This window comes from Phyllobates terribilis, unplaced genomic scaffold, assembly GCF_046119375.1.
Source record: "Phyllobates terribilis strain yellow unplaced genomic scaffold, ASM4611937v1 Scaffold_7__3_contigs__length_470593459, whole genome shotgun sequence".
Classification (NCBI taxonomy): Eukaryota; Metazoa; Chordata; class Amphibia; order Anura; family Dendrobatidae; genus Phyllobates; species Phyllobates terribilis.
In genome coordinates, this window is record NW_027362767.1 from 211,396,846 (window position 1) to 211,415,992 (window position 19,147).

The window sequence follows — 19,147 nt, forward strand, 5'->3', positions numbered from 1 at the left end:
TGTAGCAGTGTGTGGGACTTGTTCTATTAGTCCATCTATACTAACCTCCACCCGGTTGCAAATTCAAAATAATTTTTATCTGCATCTAGCTCTGAAAAAATATTTGGGCTTGTAGCAGTGTGTGGGACTTGTTCTATTAGTCCATCTATACTAACCTCCACCACCTGTGTATGCAATAAAATTGTTTTACTGCATCTAACCCAGCCAATACTTTTGGGCTAATACCACAGTTTGGCCACTCAGCTCTGCTTGTTTCCCATCCATTGTTTTTTGTGCAAACAACTCCAGAGTTGTCAATTAGTTAACCACCAAAATGAGTGGAAAAAGGCCTGCTGCTGGTGGAAAGGGGAATAGGCGTGTTGGGAAGGGAAAAAAAGGTTGTGTCCGTGGGGTAGGTGTTAAAGCAACAGTAACATCTGCAGAAGAAAGACCATCTTCCAGCCAAACTAAGATGTCTACTTCTTTTAGCGGACAATGTGATAAGATCCCTTTTTTAAGGCCACGCCAATCGCTACAAATTCCAGATGAGGCACAAAAACAGCAGGTGCTTCAACGGATAACAAGTGCTCCTTTAAGTGGGCTCTCCTCCACCTCAACTTCAACATCACAAATACTCCAGTCCTCAGAGGTGTCACCCCAATCGCAATTGCTTCCTCACGGCTCCCAAGTCTCCAGCAGCCCGTCTGAGTATGGGGTAGAACAGATGGTTGAGTCTGCAGAGCTGTTTTCTCATACTATAGCCTGGGAATCAGAGGTCGGCTCCAGAGCTTCTGTGAATCCAGACGAGGAAATGATCTGCACTGATGCCCAGAATCTTTATGAGTCGGATCCAGGAACAGACGCAGAAGGTTCTGACCATAATGTAGACCCTCGTTCCCAAACTGTAACTCCTGTTGGTGGAGACAATGAGGAAGACGATGATGAGACTGAAATACCCGATTGGAGCGACAACTTGAGTTTTTTGTCAGGGCAGGAAGATGTTGGCTCTGAGGACGACGGGTGTGATAACACACAGGGTGATGAGGACGAGGTTGGAGATCCCACTTACTGTCAACCCACAGTCAGCCAGTCGATGAGGTCAGCAGAGGAGGTGGAGGAGGATGCTAGTGACGACGAGGTCAGGTTGCGCCTTCCTGGACAGAGACGTAGTACTGGAAGCACGTCAACAACAGCATCCTCAAACACAACTCTGCCTCTGACCACAAGTCGTGGTGGCTCTTCAGGTCGCATGGGTGCTAAGCCTTGCATAGCCTGGGCATTTTTTCAGATCGATAAGGATGACCCAACTTGTGTTATCTGTAACATTTGTCAGCAAAAGCTAAGTAGAGGCCAAAAAATACATAGTTTGAGTACTTCATGCATGAATCGGCACATGGATATGAAGCATAAGTTGCAGTGGGAAGCTGCTCACTGTGCTACAATGCGGCCTAGCCGGCCAGGCCAACCACCGTCTGCCACATCTTGTGCATCCGCGGCCTCTTCATCCTCTGTGACTGGGGGGACAGCAGTCACACCTGTTTTGGGACGCAGACCTGCCACTTCTTTACCCGCAACAGCCAGCGTGATTGGCAGGTCATCATTTTCTTTGGAGGTGGAAACACCAGCTGGTGTTCAGTGCTGTCCGACATCGATAGCACCACCTTTGGATCAAGGCAATCTAACATGTCAGCCTGCATCTTCCTCACAGACCGGCAGTTTGCTGGGGACACCCTTCTCAACCCCGTCTAAGCACAACAGCCAGCCCTCGGTCCCTCAGATGTGGACAAGTAAAAGACCATTTCCTCTTCGCTATGAGAAAGCTAAGAGGTTGAATTTCACCATCTGCAAGCTCTTGGCTACAGAAATGATGCCTTTCCGCCTGGTGGACACAGAGGATTTTCGAGACCTTATGTCCGTCGCAGTGCCCCAGTACCAGATGCCCAGTCGGCACTACTTCTCAAAGAAAGGTGTGCCTGCGCTCCACCAGCATGTCGCACACAACATCACCGCTTCTTTGAGAAACTCTGTGTGTGACAGGGTGCATTTCACCACAGACACTTGGACGAGTAGGCATGGACAGGGGCGTTACATGTCGCTGACTGGGCACTGGGTAACTATGGTGACAGCAGGACAAGGGGCTGCTGTCCAAGTCTTGCCGTCCCCACGAGTTGTGGGTCAATCCTCTTTATCTCGAAGTTCCTCCACTGCTTCTGCCTCCTCAACCTCCTCTCGGTCCTCCACCTGCACCCAAAGCCTGTCTGGTCATGCCACAAGCTTTCTAACTGCGCAGAAGCGATCCTGCACACCTTCTTACTATGCTGGCAGCAGGGCTCAACGTCATCAGGTGGTTTTTACTTTGAACTGTCTGGGAAATGTGAGTCACACAGCTGAGGAGTTGTGGTCAGCTCTGGAGAACCAGTTTCATGAATGGTTTTCTCCACTGGACCTGAAACCAGGGAAGGCCGTGTGCGACAATGCTGCAAACCTGGGTGCGGCCCTTCGCCGGGGCAATGTCACACACGTGCCTTGTGTGGCTCACGTGTGGAACCTGGCTGTCCAGCAATTTTTAGCCCATTATCCCGGACTAGATGGCCTTCTGCAGAGGACACGGTCGCTGTGTGCTCACTTCCGCCGTTCGCATCCCGCAGCTCAGCGACTTACATCTCTACAGAAGTCGTTGGGCCTGCCACTTCACCGGCTAAAATGCGATGTGCCTACCCGGTGGAATTCAACTCTGCACATGTTGCAGCGACTGTGGCAGAACCGATAAGCCCTGGTGCAATACGTTGTGACGTATAGCCTGGGCCAACGAGATCCAGAGGTGGGGCAAATCACGCTGGAGGAGTGGTCTCAGATCAGGGAGCATGGGGGTCACACCATAAGTTTGTCCCCTTTTATGCCCATATCAGCCAGAGATGCAGATGCGTTATGCGCAGCATGAGACGGTGCATTATTATGCATGAAAATGATCTTGCCGCGGAATACATGGTTCTTCTTCTTGAACCTTGGCAGGAAGTGCTGTTTGAGAAACTCCACATACATTATGGAGTTCATCTTTACCCCTTCAGGGATCCTAAATTGGTTGACAATCTCTCTCCCCATGATTCCAGCCCAAAACATTACTCCACCTCCTCCTTGTTGGCGCCGTAACCGTGTTTGCATGGGGTGCCCATCAACCAGCCATCCTCCACTCCATCCATCTGGACCATCGAGCGTTGCACGGCACTCATCGGTGAACAAAACAGTTTTGAAGTCAGACTTCATGTATTGTTTGGCCCACTGGAGTCGTTTCTGCTTGTGTACAGTGGATAGAGGAGGTCGAAAGGATGGTTTACTCACAGCTGCAAACCTCTGAAGGACCCTGCATCTTGTTGTTCGGGGGACGTTGGAGGCACCAGCAGCTTCAGAAACTTGTCTGCTGCTATGACAAGGCTTTTTTGCCGCTGCTCTTTTAACCTGACATAATTGTCTGTAGGAAAGAGTCCTCAATTCTCCCTTATCAGCACGCACACGTGTGAACTGTGAATCAGCTACATACTTCTTGATTGTGCGATGATCAGGATGAAGTGTCTTGGCAATGTTGATTGTAGTCATGCCTTGACCTAAACACTCCACAATTTGTTGCTTCTCAGCAGCCGACACATCCTTTTTCTTTCCCATTTTGGCTGAAAATGTAGGCTGCTTAATAATGTGGAACAGCCTTCTTAAGTAGTCTTGCCTTTCATTGGATACACCTGCCAAACTAATTAGCACAGGTGTCTGCAATTGCTTACAGTGATATCAAGAGCCCTGACACACATCACCATCAATGAGTTTAACTGACAAACAAAAAAAATCTTACCTTATCACTCCAAAACACTTTTTGCATAATAATTTGGAACACAGTGTACATGTGCTTTTCCACAAAACACCAGTGGTTCACGTAGTGAATCTTACAGTTCTAACTTGCCAACCGTGGTCTGTATGGAGTTATTCAATAAAGGGCCCAAAACTAAGAGATCATAGACGGGAGAGGTCTCTATGAATACGAATTCCCAAGTATTTGATACCCTGTGAGGGCCAGGCAAAGAAAAAGTTGGACTGGATGGAATCCTGTATGGATGTGGGGAGGGAGACATCGAGGGCCTCAGACTTCGCTGCATTGATTTTAAAATTTGACCATGTAACAAAGTGATCTATTTCAGCCATAACAGCAGGGATGGATATATGTGATTGAGTGTTATATGTACTAGGACATCATCAGCAAATGCAGAGCACTTGTATTCGGTGCCTCCCACCTCAATCCACCTAATATTGGGGTTATGTCGAATTGATGAGAGCAGGTGCTCCGTCACTAGGATGTATAAGAGAGGGGACAGAGGACATCCCTGCCTTGTCCCATTGGTGATTATGAAAGGTGATGAAAATGTTCCATTTATCTTCAGCCTCTGTGACGTATTGCGATACAGGGCCTTGATTTTGCCTATAAAAGAGTCCCCTAAACCCCTACCCCAAGCTTTTTAAGAGAATAATATATGGCGTGCCAGGAGACTCTATGGAATGCTTTCTCAGCATCCAACGAGAGTATCTAATTACAAATTTTTAACTGCATCTAGCCCAGGAAATACTTTGTGCCTAGTAGCAGTGTCTGCTAGTCAGCGGATTATCCCAGCTGTTAAGCAAGCTAAACCACCTGTAGTTTGGACACTTAATTTTTTCAAAGGAAATGGTTTGGGCCCCCGGGACACTCAGTAAAGAGCATCGGGGAGGCACCCCAAGGCACAGGGGCTGGGACTGGCGGTAGGACGCCTTGTGGTGGACCGCCAAGCTCGATCCTTATAAAAGCTTTTTAACTGCAGCAGCTTTAGTGGACGCTACTGGAGCTGGAATTACCACGGCTGCTGGCATGAGACTTGCCCTTCAATAGATCCTTTGAAAAGGATTTAAAGTGTATTCATTCAAATTAGAGAGACAATTTAAATTAAAAAGATTAGACCTGCCTCCACCGCAGGGGGGCTCGCTCGACCCACCAGCGGACAGGCACCAGTATTGGGAGAGGGGGGCAGGCCGTCAGGGTCCACCGCGGCTCTGGCACAAACCCGGCGACACGGAGGTCGCACGGGCAGGAACGGACTGGCCATGTCGGCTTCGCACTTTTTTGGTTTTAGAAGGGCATGACATGCCTATATCTGTGTCTCTCCCTCCTTTTACTCCTCCACCTCTTTTCTTTTCGCATGACTATATGTACTTGTCACTTTTCCATGTGTTAGTTGTGTCTTCTGAGCAGTTTGTCAGCTTTTGGACACCTTTGAAGGTGTTTTCTATGTGTTTTCTATGTGTTTCTATGTGTTTTTGTTTGCCTGCCATTGGTTTTAACGGTGTTCGATGGTGTTCGACGAACAGTTCGACGAACAGTTCGGCCAACATACGGGTGTTCGACGAACCGAACTCGAACACTGCGGGGGTGGCTCAACACTATTAATAACCTGTTCACACTGATCAGTTCGCAATACTGGTGTTGTTGTTTGCTTCCCTAGTAATTTGGTCAAGAAGTGGGAGCGAGAAGATGTGGCTGTTGGTTGTGGCACATTTTCACCTTGGCCACGGCCCCGTCCTCTAAAAGTCCAAGCGCTGGATAATACAGAGATTTGAACCGTGGAACTGCAAAACCAAACTTCTAGCTATCTGGCCTATGTAACGGGTCTGGGAGGCGGAACCTCTGAGCAACTATACAAGGGGGCGGTCCTTGTAAGGAAGCGGGTGGCTCCCAGGGAAGACGGGCAGGTAGTCACGGCAAGTGACAGGGACAGTTTCTGGGTAGAAGGGCAGGTAGTCACGGCAAGTGACAGGGACAGTCTCTGGGTAGAAGGGCAGGTAGTCACGGCAAGTGACAGGGACAGTCTCTGAGTAGAAGGACGGGTACTCACGGCAAGTGACAGGGACAGTCTCTGGGTAGAAGGACAGCAGGCAGGTGGCTGGTGAGCGCTCTAAGGTGAGCGGGCGAGAGTCTTTGGACAGGCAGGTGGTCACGGCAAGTGACGGCAGAGCCTCCAGGTAGGCTAGCAGGCAGGTAGCAGGTGAGCGCTCCCAGGTGAGCGGGCAAGAGTCTCTGGACGGGCAGGTGGTCACGGCAAGTGACGGCAGAGCCTCCAGGTAGGCTAGCAGACAGGTAGCAGGTGAGCGCACCCAGGTGAGCAGGCAAGAGTCTCTGGACAGGCAGGTGGTCACGGCAAGTGACGGCGGAGCCTCCAGGTAGGCTAGCAGGCAGGTAGCAGATGAGCGCTCCCAGGTGAGCGGGCAGGCTGGGTCATAGACAGACTGACAGGTGTCGGAAGGCAGACCGTCGGACCGCAGGCTTGCAAGCAGGTAAACGGATATCAGGCAGGTATCAAGCAGGAATCTGGCAGGTGACTTGCAGGTAACAGGCAGGAATCTGGCAGGTGACTGGCAGGTAACTGGTAACGGGACCTGAGGGCTGAAGCAGAGTGAAGGCTTTGCAACAACATTGCTCGGGCACCTCCATTTTGGAGTAGGTGCCTTATATATGGTGAGGTCCTCCGGCCATTGGCCGGGGACTCCTTAGGATGGCGCGCGCGGCTCCTTTAAGAGAGGGGGAGCGCGCGCGCCCTAAGCACAGTGGCCGGGAAGCAGCGCGCGCTGCCAGCAGAGCGGGAGGAGGACGCCGGGCACGGAGTGGAGAGGTGAGGGGAACAGCGTCCCTACCTAGCAGGAGGCAGGGACGCTGACGCTACAGGACCCCCCCCTTTTAGGCCCCCCCTTTTTTAGGCCAGACAGAAATTTATCAAGGATGAGAGGGGCATGGATGTTCTCCCGGGGCTCCCAAGTTCTCTCCTCAGGACCAAACTCCTTCCAATCTACCAGAAAAAAGGTTTTTCCTCTTACCCTTTTGGTGGCCAGAATGTTCTCTTCCTCAAACTCGTTTTCAGCGGAAACCGGAGCAGGAGGCGTACCTGTAGACTTGGAAAAAGAGTTAAGTACCACGGGTTTGAGGAGAGATACATGGAAGGAGTTAGGGATCCGCAAGTTGGCCGGGAGTTTCATTTTATAGGCCACTGGGTTGATTTGTTTGATAACTTCCAGTGGGCCGATGAACCGAGGCCCTAACTTGTAGGAAGGAGCCGGACATACTTGGACGAGAGCCAGACTTTATCTCCCGGACGGAATTGTGGAGGATCCAGGCGTTTTTTGTCAGCGTGTTTTTTCATCCGCTCGGACGACTGAAGGAGTGCGGATCAGGTACTCTCCCAAATGGAGGAAAATTTGCTAACGAGAGATTCCGCAGCCGGATTGTCCACCGAGGTGGAGACGGGAAATGGGATCCGAGGATGCTGACCGAAGACTACAAAAAACGGGGATTTGGAGGAAGATTCGCTCTCGTGATTATTGTAAGAGAATTCTGCCCATGGCAGGAGATCCACCCAGTCTGAATGGTGGGCATTAACGAAGTGCCGGAGGTAACTGGTCAGGATCTGATTGATCCGCTCCACTTGACCATTGGACTGTGGGTGGTATGCGGAGGAGAAGTCCAGGGTGACGTCTAGCAGCTTGCATGTGGCTCTCCAGAAGCGTGAGGTGAACTGGACCCCACGATCCGACACGATGTGGAGGGGCAGGCCATGGAGATGGAAGATGTGGCGGATAAAGTCTTTAGCCAGCTCGGGTGCAGACGGGAGGCCTGGCAGGGGAATGAAATGAGCCATTTTGGAAAAGCGGTCAGCGACCACCCAAATGACCGTACAACCGGCAGAGACAGGGAGATCTGTTATGAAGTCCATAGCTATATGCTGCCAGGGGGCAGCAGGTACTGGAAGAGGAAGGAGGCGACCGGCAGGCAGGTGTCTCGGAACCTTGTTGCGGGCGCAGGACACACAGGCAGAAACAAAGTCTATTACGTCCTTGTGCAGGGTAGGCCACCAGTAGTGCCGGGTGATAAGCTGGAGGGTCTTTTTCTGACCGGCGTGGCCAGCAAGCTTAGACGAGTGACCTCAGTGTAGGATTTTCTCCCGATCAGGTACCGTTACGAACGTCTTACCGGGAGGGAGACGATTTAGACTCACGGGGGACACCTGCATTACTCTGGCGGGATCGATGATGTGTTTAGGTTCCTCCTCAAGATCAGACACCAGGAAGGATCGGGACAAGGCATCAGCTTTGATGTTTTTGTCAGCCGGGCGAAAATGAAGAACAAAATCAAAGCGAGCAAAAAACAAGGACCACCGGGCTTGGCGCGGGTTAAGTCTCTGAGCACTCTGGAGGTAAGCCAAGTTCTTGTGGTCCATGTAAATTATTACCGGGTGAAGAGCCCCCTCGAGCAGGTAACGCCACTCCTCCAATGCCAGCTTAATGGCCAATAACTCTCGGTCTCCTATAGAATAGTTGCGCTCGGAAGAGGAGAAGAGTTTGGAGAAGAAGCCGCAAGTTACCATTCTTCCGGAAGACGATTTTTGGGTAAGTACCGCTCCGGCTCCAGAGGAGGAGGCGTCAACTTCCAGGAAGAATTGCTTGTTGCCGTCCGGGCGATGCAGCACCGGGGCGGAAGAGAAAGCCTGTTTTAAGGAAAGAAAGGCTTGCTCTGCTTCGGGCGACCATTCTCTGGGATTAGTGACCTTACGGGTGAGCGCAGAGATAGGGGCAGTCCGGGAAGAGAAGTGCGGTATGAAGAGGCGGTAGTAGTTGGCGAAGCCCAGGAACCGCTGAATAGCCTTCAACCCCTCTGGTCGAGGCCACTTCTCGATGGCAGACAGTTTCTCAGGATCCATTCGTAGGCCGGTCTGAGAAATTATGTAGCCCAAAAACGGAAGCGAGGTCTGCTCAAAGAGGCACTTCTCATATTTAGCGTAGAGGTGGTTCTGCCTGAGCCTGAGCAGAACCTGACGAACATCCCTCCGGTGTGTGGGGAGATCCGGAGAGAAGACAAAGATGTCGTCCAGGTACACCACTACGCAGGAGTAGAGAAGGTCCCGGAATATGTCATTGACCAACTCTTGAAAGAAGGCAGGAGCGTTACAGAGACCGAAGGGCATTACCAGGTCCCGGGTGTTGAATGCCGTCTTCCATTCATCCCCCTGACGGATACGGACCAGGTTATACGCCCCTCGGAGGTACAGCTTGGTGAAGATTCTAGCCCCCCTCAGACGGTCAAATAATTCTGGAATGAGCGGAAGGGGGTATTTATTCTTCACCGTGATCTGGTTAAGGCCTCTATAGTCTATACAGGGACGGAGTGAGCCGTCCTTCTTTTTGACGAAGAAGAAGCCTGCTCCCGCCGGGGAAGTAGATTTCCGAATGAACCCCCGGGCCAGATTCTCCTCAATATATTATGACATGGATCGGGTCTCCTGCAGCGGACAAAGGGTAAATGCGCCCACGGGGAGGAGTAGCGCCAGGCATCAGGTCGATTGGGCAGTCGTATGGTCTATGAGGGGGTAATGTCTCTGCCTCCTTTTTATTAAAGACGTCCGCATACGACCAATAAGGAGCCGGAAGACTAGGTAGATTGGCTGGAGTAGGAGAAGGACGGACAGGATGGACGGGAACTAAGCAAGTCTTATGGCAGTCCTGTCCCCAGCGAAGGACTTCTCCGGTCTGCCAATCAAGCACGGGTGCATGTCTCTGAAGCCAAGGTAGGCCTAGTAAGAGGGCGTGAGAGAGTCCAGGCAGAACATGAAAGAAGATGCTCTCAGATTGCAGCATTCCCACCTGCAGGGTTATGGATTCGGTGATGAGTTGGATGGGATGTGGTAAGAGGCCCCCATCCACGGCAGTGACAGATAAGGGTACAGCTAGAGGTTTGGTGGGAATGAGGTATTTCTCTACCAGAGACTGAGAAATGAGATTTCCGGCAGCTCCAGAGTCAAGTTGGGCTAGTTCAAAATAACGGTTCTCCCCGCAGATGATAGAGACCGACAGCAACAGAGATGGAGACGGTTTACTCTTGTCTAGGACGACCTCTCTGAGCGATCCTAGACACAGGCGTTTCCCGACCTCTCCGGGCAGGAACGGATCCGGTGCTCCTTACTGCCACAGTAGAAGCAGCTCCCCTCGGCACGGCGTAACTCTTGATGGGTTTTGACCATCTTGGTCTGGTCGACCTGCATAGGCTCGGGTGAGTGCGCCTGGGGAGTAGCGGGAGAAGTGACAGGTTTCTGAAAGGTAGGGGCTAGACGTGGAAACTCCTCTCACAGGTGACCTCTTTGGCGCGTTCCTGGAACCGGATGTCAATCCGGGTGGCAAGAGTTATTAAGTCGTCGAGAATGGTAGGTATGTCCCGACCGGCGAGTTCATCTTTAATACGGCCGGACAGACCCTCAAAAAAGACAGACACCAGGGCGTCGTTATCCCAGGCCAGCTCCGAAGCAAGGGTATGGAACCGTATGGCATATTGGCCCACGGTGAGATTTCCTTGATGGAGGCGTAGCAGAGATGATGCGGATGAGGTCTTCCGTCCGGGTTTGTCGAAGACTTTCCGGAAAGCCGTGAGAAAGGCTGGCAGGTTTGTCACCAGGGGGTCTCCTCTCTCCCATAGAGGATTTAGCCAAGCCAGTGCCTCCCCCGTGAGATGGGACATGATGAAGGCTACTTTGGCCCGGTCGGAGATAAACTGGTGGGACAGGAGTTCAAAGTGCAGGGTGCACTGGTTTATGAAGCCCCGAGCTTGAGCGGGGTCGCCTCCGAAGCGAGGAGGTGTAGAAAGCTGGGGTCCGGGGCAGGATGCCATTGTATTGGTGGGCAGCGGCGCTGCCGGGCTGAAAGTCATGACACTAGCGGTGGTTGCTGGTGGAGCAGTCAGAGTGTCCAGGCGAGAGTTGACATTCCGCAGATGACTCAGGATGGACTCCTGTTGGGACCTCTGACGGGACAGTTCATGACATAGGTCCGAGAGCGAGGGAGATTGGGTGCCACCGGGTTCCATGGCCCGAGCAAACTGTAACTGGTCTGGGAGGCGGAACCTCAGAGCAACTATACAAGGGGGCGGTCCTTGTAAGGAAGCGGGTGGCTCCCAGGGAAGACGGGCAGGTAGTCACGGCAAGTGACAGGGACAGTTTCTGGGTAGAAGGGCAGGTAGTCACGGCAAGTGACAGGGACAGTCTCTGGGTAGAAGGGCAGGTAGTCACGGCAAGTGACAGGGACAGTCTCTGAGTAGAAGGACGGGTACTCACGGCTAGTGACAGGGACAGTCTCTGGGTAGAAGGACAGCAGGCAGGTGGCTGGTGAGCGCTCCCAGGTGAGCGGGCGAGAGTCTTTGGACAGGCAGGTGGTCACGGCAAGTGACGGCAGAGCCTCCAGGTAGGCTAGCAGGCAGGTAGTAGGTGAGCGCTCCCAGGTGAGCGGGCAAGAGTCTCTGGATAGGCAGGTGGTCACGGCAAGTGACGGCAGAGCCTCCAGGTAGGCTAGCAGGCAGGTAGCAGGTGAGCGCTCCCAGGTGAGCGGGCAAGAGTCTCTGGACGGGCAGGTGGTCACGGCAAGTGACAGCAGAGCCTCCAGGTAGGCTAGCAGACAGGTAGCAGATGAGCGCTCCCAGGTGAGCGGGCAGGCTGGTCCATAGACAGACTGACAGGTGTCGGAAGGCAGACCGTCGGACCGCAGGCTTGCAAGCAGGTAAACGGATATCAGGCAGGTATCAAGCAGGAATCTGGCAGGTGACTGGCAGTTAACAGGCAGGAATCTGGCAGGTGACTGGCAGTTAACTGGTAACGGGACCTGAGGGCTGAAGCAGAGTGAAGGCTTTGCAACAACATTGCTCGGGCACCTCCATTTTGGAGGAGGTGCCTTAAATATGGTGAGGTCCTCCGGCCATTGGCCGGGGACTCCTTAGGACGGCGCGCGCGGCCCCTTTAAGAGAGGGGGAGCGAGCGAGTGCGCACCCTAAGCACAGTGGCCGGGAAGCAGCGCGCGCTGCCAGCAGAGCGGGAGGAGGACGCCGGGCACGGAGTGGAGAGGTGAGGGGAAAAGCGTCCCTGCCTAGCAGGAGGCAGGGACGCCAACGCTACAGCCTACACCAGAATATTTTAAACAGATATATTTGTGTCTGAACAGTCAGGGAGACACTATTACTGTTTTTTTTACGGAAAAAAGGCCAAAAGCTGGATAGTACTGAGATTTGAACCGTGGAACTGCAAAACCAAACTTCTAGTTATCGTGCCTTCATCAGAATATTTTAAACAGATATACACTGTGTTCCAAATTATTATGCAAATAATATTTTCTCAGATTTTCCCAAATTACCTATATGAATTGCAGTCATTGTAATTTTCCAGTCAAATAACTATTAGAGTACAATTGAAAGGTTTTTGTACAAACTGCCTATGATAACAGTATATTTTTAAAAAAATAAAAAACTCAAACTGCACTCAAAATGCATGTTCCAAATTATTATGCACAGCAGAGTTTTCAACCTTTTCATTTTAATAAAGAACAAAAAAATGGTCATTTTTGAAATTATAAGCATTAGCAGGTTATTACAAACTGAAATCAAACAGTTTTCAACTCAAAACTTTATTCTAGGTGATGTTACATTTGCACATAGGACCCCTTGTTCAAAAGAAGCTTCTGAACTCTCTCGTCCATTGAATTTGTCAGGTTGTCGATGGTTTCTGCTTCAATTGTTTTGCATGAGGACAAAATACCCTCCCAGAGCTGTTGCTTAGATGTGAACTGCCTCCCGCCATCATAGACACTCCTTTTGATGATGCTCCAGAGGTTCTCAATGGGGTTGAGGTCAGGGGAGCATGGGGGCCACACCATAAGTTTGTCCCCTTTTATGCCCATAGCAGCCAGAGATACAGATGTGTTATGTGCAGCATGAGACGGGGCATTATCATGCATGATAATGATCTTGCTGCGGAATGCACGGTTCTTCTTCTTGAACCATGGAAAGAAGTGCTGTTTGAGAAACTCAACATACAGTATGGAGTTCATCTTTACCCCTTCAGGGATCCTAAAAGGGCCGACAATCTCTCTCCCCATGATTCCAGCCCAAAACATTACTCCACCTCCTCCTTGTTGGCGCCGTAGCCGTGTTTGCATGGGGTGTCCATCAACCAGCCATCCTCCACTCCATCCATCTGGAACATCGAGATTATTTCATGCATGATAATGCCCCGTCTCATGCTGCACATAACACATCTGCATCTCTGGCTGCTATGGGCATAAAAGGGGACAAATTTATGGTGCGGCACCCATGCTCCCCTGACCTCAACCCCATTGAGAACCTCTGGAGCATCATCAAAAGGAGTGACTATGATGGCGGGAGGCAGTTCACATCTAAGCAACAGCTCTGGGAGGGTATTCTGTCCTCATGCAAAACAATTGAAGCAGAAACCATCCAAAACCTGACAAATTCAATGGACGAGAGAGTTCAGAAGCTCCTTTCGAACAAGGGGTCCTATGTGCAAATGTTACATCACCTAGAATAAAGTTTTGAGTTGAAAACTGTTTGATTTCAGTTTGTAATAACCTGCTAATGCTTATAATTTCAAAAATGACCATTATTTTGTTCTTTATTAAAATGAAAAGGTTGAAAACTCTGCTGTGCATAATAATTTGGAACACGCATTTCGAGTGCAGTTTGAGTTTTTTATTTTTTTTAAAATATCCTGTTATCATAGGCAGTTTGTACAAAAACCTTTCAATTGTACTCTAATAGTTATTTGACTGGAAAATTACAATGACTGCAACTCATATAGGTAATTTGGGAAAATCTGAGAAAATATTACTTGCATAATAATTTGGAACACAGTGTATTTGTGTCTGAACAGTCAGCTAGACACTATTACTGTTTTTTTTATGGAAAAAAGGCCAAAAGCTGGATAGTACTGAGATTTGAACTGTGGAACTGCAAAACCAAACTTCTAGTTATCTGGCCTACACCAGAATATTTTAAACAGAAATATTTGTGTCTGAACAGTCAGGGAGACACTATTACTGTTTTTTTTTACGGAAAAGAGGCCAAAAGCTGGATAATACTGAGATTTGAACCGTGGAACTACAATGTGATTACATTGCGGTTAAATTGGTGACGCTGTTTTTATACTAAAGAAAGATCCTATTGTTTTTTTTTTTAATGTTATTTTTTAAGACAAATGCATTCACCGGGAAATGTCATTTTAACATTTTACAACCTCATCTGGCAATGTGGTGTGTGACACATCATCAGACACATCCTGTTTTATTTATTATGGAGGGACTTTGAAAGTCATAAAGCCTATTTTTATAGGGCTATTAAACGGCTCTTACTATTCTTAAAAGGCCAGCAGTCGGCCCTAGCTATTGTTGGAGAGCCATCAACCGGCTATGCTTTGTTGTTCCCATTATTACAAGTGGGTCTCCTATACTGTTATTGACTCGCCCAGGGGGATGGGGATGACTCGGTGCCCGGGCCTTTGCCTGGCCTTGAGGATGTCGGGGTGGTCGGCTACCGGGCCCGTACCCTGGGGTCAGCTTTTAAAAGGGGATTATTTGTTAATTCTATGAAAGTTCGTGACGCCACCTGTGGTTTCTGGTGAGAATCACCAGCGCTGCGACAGTCCACTGAGGCCGGTGATAAGGCAGCTCGATGGTATAGCTCCCCACAGGTGGAGCTAGGCCTCAGGGCAGCGTACGGAGAGGGGGGATGCAGGACAGGTGAGACCCAGCCCGGTCAGAGCAAGAACGGGGACGGACAAGGTAGTCACTTCAGTACCTTTTACTGGTAGTAGTTCAGGCACATCCCGGAGCACTGTATGGTGAAGGGTGCATATCAGGATCCTCCCCAATGAGCGAGTGTAGGGCCTCCTGTTTCTTGCCTCTGCGTAGTAAGTTTCTGACCTGCCTGAAGCTAGGCCTAACTTTAAAACCCACCAAGAATTTAAAGACACACAGAGCAGGGCCACAGTAACAAAGACAAAATGTTCCCAATAGAAAGGAGACAGTCTGCTATACAGTTATAGGGTATGCAGTGAGTCCAACGGCTGACCAATTTTAGGAAAAACCCCACTAAGAATTTAAAGACACATAGAGCAGGGCCACAGTAACGACAAATTCCCATTAGGAAGGAGAGAGTCTGCTATACAGTTATAGGGTATGCATTGAGTCCAAAGGCTGACCAATTTTAGGAAAAACCCCACTAAGAATTTAAAGACTGTTACGTTCACGCACGGATTGACTGACGTGAGCGTGGTTAGTGGTCCCACTGGGCCACGAACCGAGGAGTGCCTGGAGGGGCGTGACTAGGGGCCTCGCCAGATCCGACCACGCACACACACGGCGGCTTAATCGACTCTGTGGTCCGAGGAGGGACATGGGAGGTGGCCCAGGTGCTACTCCAGGTCAGACCCCAGTCACAGCTGTTGATCCACATGGAGAAATGCAGGAACGGGCAGGCACGGCTTGTATGCAGGCAGGTGGGTACTGGCAGGCGCGGTTGGTATGCAGACAGGAGGGTACTGGCAGGCACGGCTGGTATGCAGACAGGCGGGTACTGGCAGGCACGGCCGGTATGCAGACAGATGGGTACTGGCAGGCTCGGCCAGTATGCAGACAGGTGGGTACTGGCAGGCACAGCTGCTATGCAGACAGGTGGGTACTGGCAGGCACGGCTGGTATGCAGACAGGTGGGTACTGGCAGGCACAGCCGGTATGCAGACAGGTGGGCACTGGCAGGTAGGAACGCAGGCTGGATAGGGACCAGTACAGACTGGGATACAGGAACAGAGCCGCAGACACGGAGGACAAGCGGAGCAGAGCAGAGCGAAAACCGCAGGTGCAGAGGACAAGCAGAGCAGAGCGAAGCCGCAGGTGCGGAGGACGAGCAAAGAAGAGCAAAATCGCTGGTGCGGAGGACAAGCAGAGCAGACCGAAACTGCAGGTGCAGAGGACAAGCAGAGGAGAGCGAAACTGCAGGTGCGGAGGACAAGCAGAGCAGAGCAAAACCGCAGCTGTGGAGGACAAGCAGAGCGAAACCACAGCTACGGAGGACAAGCAGAGCAGAGCGAAACAGCAGCTGTGGAGGACAAGCAGAGCAGAGCGAAACCGCAGGTGCGGAGGGCAAGCAGAGCAGAGTGAAACCGCAGGTGCGGAGGGCAAGCAGAGCAGAGTGAACCCGCAGGTGCTGAGGACAAGCAGAGCAGAGTGAAACCGCAGGTGCGGAGGGCAAGCAGAGCAGAGTGAACCCGCAGGTGCTGAGGACAAGCAAGGCAGAACAGAGCAGAGCATAACCGCAGGTGCGGAGGACAAGCGAGGCAGAACAGAGCAGAGCGTAACCGCCGAGCAGAAGGTGCAGGCAGACAAGACAGGGCTCTGTTCACATGGAACAGACTGGGAAACACAGGAAGATAGCTAGTACACAGGAGGTAGAAACGTAGGCAGGGAAATGGTACAAGGTACTTGCAATGAAGTAACGAGTGGACACAAAACTCACAAACAGAAGTACAGAGACAACGAGTTGGAATTAGGTGCAGGTTCAGACACTGCAGGAAAAGGAAAGGATCGGACATAGAGACAAACAGATAGCGAGCTAGAACAATGTTCAGACAGTAACTGAACCTGGAACAAGATACAGGAACGAGCCTGGGTGCTCAGCCCTCAGGGTGGCGGAAACATACTAGAAGTCACAGATACAGGTAACGGGCCTGGGTACTCAGCCCCCAGGGTGGCAGAAACAGACAAGATACAGGACAGGACCTGGCAACTCAGTTGCACAGAACACACTGAAAGAAAGTGTTGCTCAGGCACCTCCTACTGGGTGGAGGGGGTTTAAGTATCCAGTGACTCACAGCAATAGGCTGGGGATGCATTAGGACTGCGCACACTGTAACTTTAAGAATCAGGACATAACAGGGCCGCCGCCCTAAGGAATCAGACATGAGACATGCACACAGCAAGTAATGGAGCAAAGTGTGCAACCTGGATTGATAGGTAAGTTGGCGGTCTTGCATGGTATAAGATGGTAAGCCATGCCAGCATGCCGCAAGGGATGTTACAAAGACACATTGAGTAGGGCCACAGTAACAACAAATTCCCATTAGAAAGGAGAGAGTCTCCCATAGTGTTTGCCTATGCAGTGAATGCAAAGGCTGCCAAAAATTTGGAAGCACTTCAATGCCCCTTGGAATAGACGTGGAGGAGGGTCTCATAGAAAAATGTTCCCATTAGAAAGGAGCGGGCCTCCTATACTTGTAATGCCCATGCACTAAGTGTATGGGCTGACAAACATTTACCCCTGGGGGGTATACATGAGCATACTGTATAATTTTTTTTTTTACGGGCATCATAAACACCCTTTAAAAAAATTATGTGGGTGTTGCATCACGGACCACGGTCACCCTGGTGATATGGTGGTGGAGGATGAGGAGATGGAGGAGGACAAGAACAAATAGCCAAAATCAGGAAGCGTATACCCCTGTCTGGGTGTGAAAAGGTGTATGGGATTACACCTCCCAAAAAAAGACACTGGATTTGAGTTTATGCTACGCTGCTATAATTCGGTGATGTTGAGAAGTCTGGCCCAATCCAGCCCTTGTTCATTTTTATAAAAGTCAGCCTGTTAGCATTTTCAGTTGACAGGCGGATGCGCTTATCAGTTATAATTGGACCAGCGGCACTAAAAACCCAACCTGATAAAACGCTGGTGGCAGGTCAGGCCAGGACTAGAGATGAGCGTTGTTCTACTCGAACTGTTCGCCAATCTCAAATTCGAGCTGTTTTGGGCGGTGTTCGAGCCGGTCGGCGAACACGAACAATTTGAGAAAAATTCGGCTGTTCGAGGTTATGTTCGATAACTGTTCGTGCACCAAAATCATAACTGGATTTTTTCTCAGTAATGATGAAAATTAATGTTAATACGCAGTTTGAGTGTACAGCGGGGCGGGGGGAGGGGCAGGGGATGGATCTCTGCAGGAACAATGAAGATCTCCATTTTTTTTTCTCTTTCCCGCATTTGCAGTGGGGAGGTGCAATCTGTCAGCCTATCAGCAGCGCACACACGGAGCGAAGTGCTTTTTTTCACACAAGCAAGGGCATGTGTGATTGGCAGTGTATGTCACATGTCCTTGCCCTATAAGACCAAGCCATTTTCCCCGTCGCCACCATTTTCTCACTGCTGCAGCTGCGTGTTAGACGGCACCGCTGTTGCTGCGTGCGCTATACCTTGTTAATTTCAAGCCAATTTTCGCACAAATATACAGATAGCTTGGGAGTAGGGAATAGTTGTGATTGCAGTCCTTTTAAGGACTAGGTTACAGCATTTCCTACGACTTTTATCAGGCAGGTCTGTGCTCTTAAATAGATAGATTGTGGGAGTAAAGACTAATTGTAATTGGAGTCCTTTTCAGGACTAGGTTACATCAGTTCCTATCAGTTTTTGCCAGGCAGGTCTGTGCCAGTGCTGTGCAAGTTTTTTTCACAGCATTTGGCTGAATCTAGCAAAGCTAATCCTTTTTGGCCTATTGCAGAGTGTGTTAGTCAGTGGAGTAGCCTATCTGTGTTGCAAGATATACCACCTGTGTATAGAATACCAATTTTTTTACTGCACCTAGTGAAGTAAAATCTTTTGGGCATAGCATCATTCTATTAGTCCATCTATACTGACCTCCATCAGGTTGCAAACTGAATATAATTTTTTCTGCATCTAGCTCTGAAAAAATATTTGGGCTTCTAGCGGTGTGTGGGACTTGGTCTATTAGTCCATCTATACTGCCCTCCATCAGGTTACAAATTAAAAATAATTTTTTTCTTCATTTATCTCTGAAAAAATATTTGGGCTTCTAGCAGCGTGTGGGACTTGTTCTATTAGTCCATCTACACTGACCTCCATCAGGTTGCAAATTAAAAATATTTTTTTTCTGAATCTAGCTCTGAAAAAATATTTGGGCTTCTAGCAGTGTGTGGGACTTGGTCTATTAGTCCATCTATACTGACCTACATCAGGTTGCAAATTAAAAATAATTTTTTTCTGCATCTAGCTCTGAAAAAATATTTGGGCTTCTAGCAGTGTGTGGGACTTGGTCTATTAGTCCATCTATACTGACCTCCATCAGGTTGCAAATTAAAAATAATTTTTTTCTGCATCTAGCTCTGAAAAAATATTTGGGCTTCTAGCAGTGTGTGGGACTTGGTCTATTAGTCCATCTATACTGACCTCCATCAGGTTGCAAATTAAAAATAATTTTTTTCTTCATTTAGCTCTGAAAAA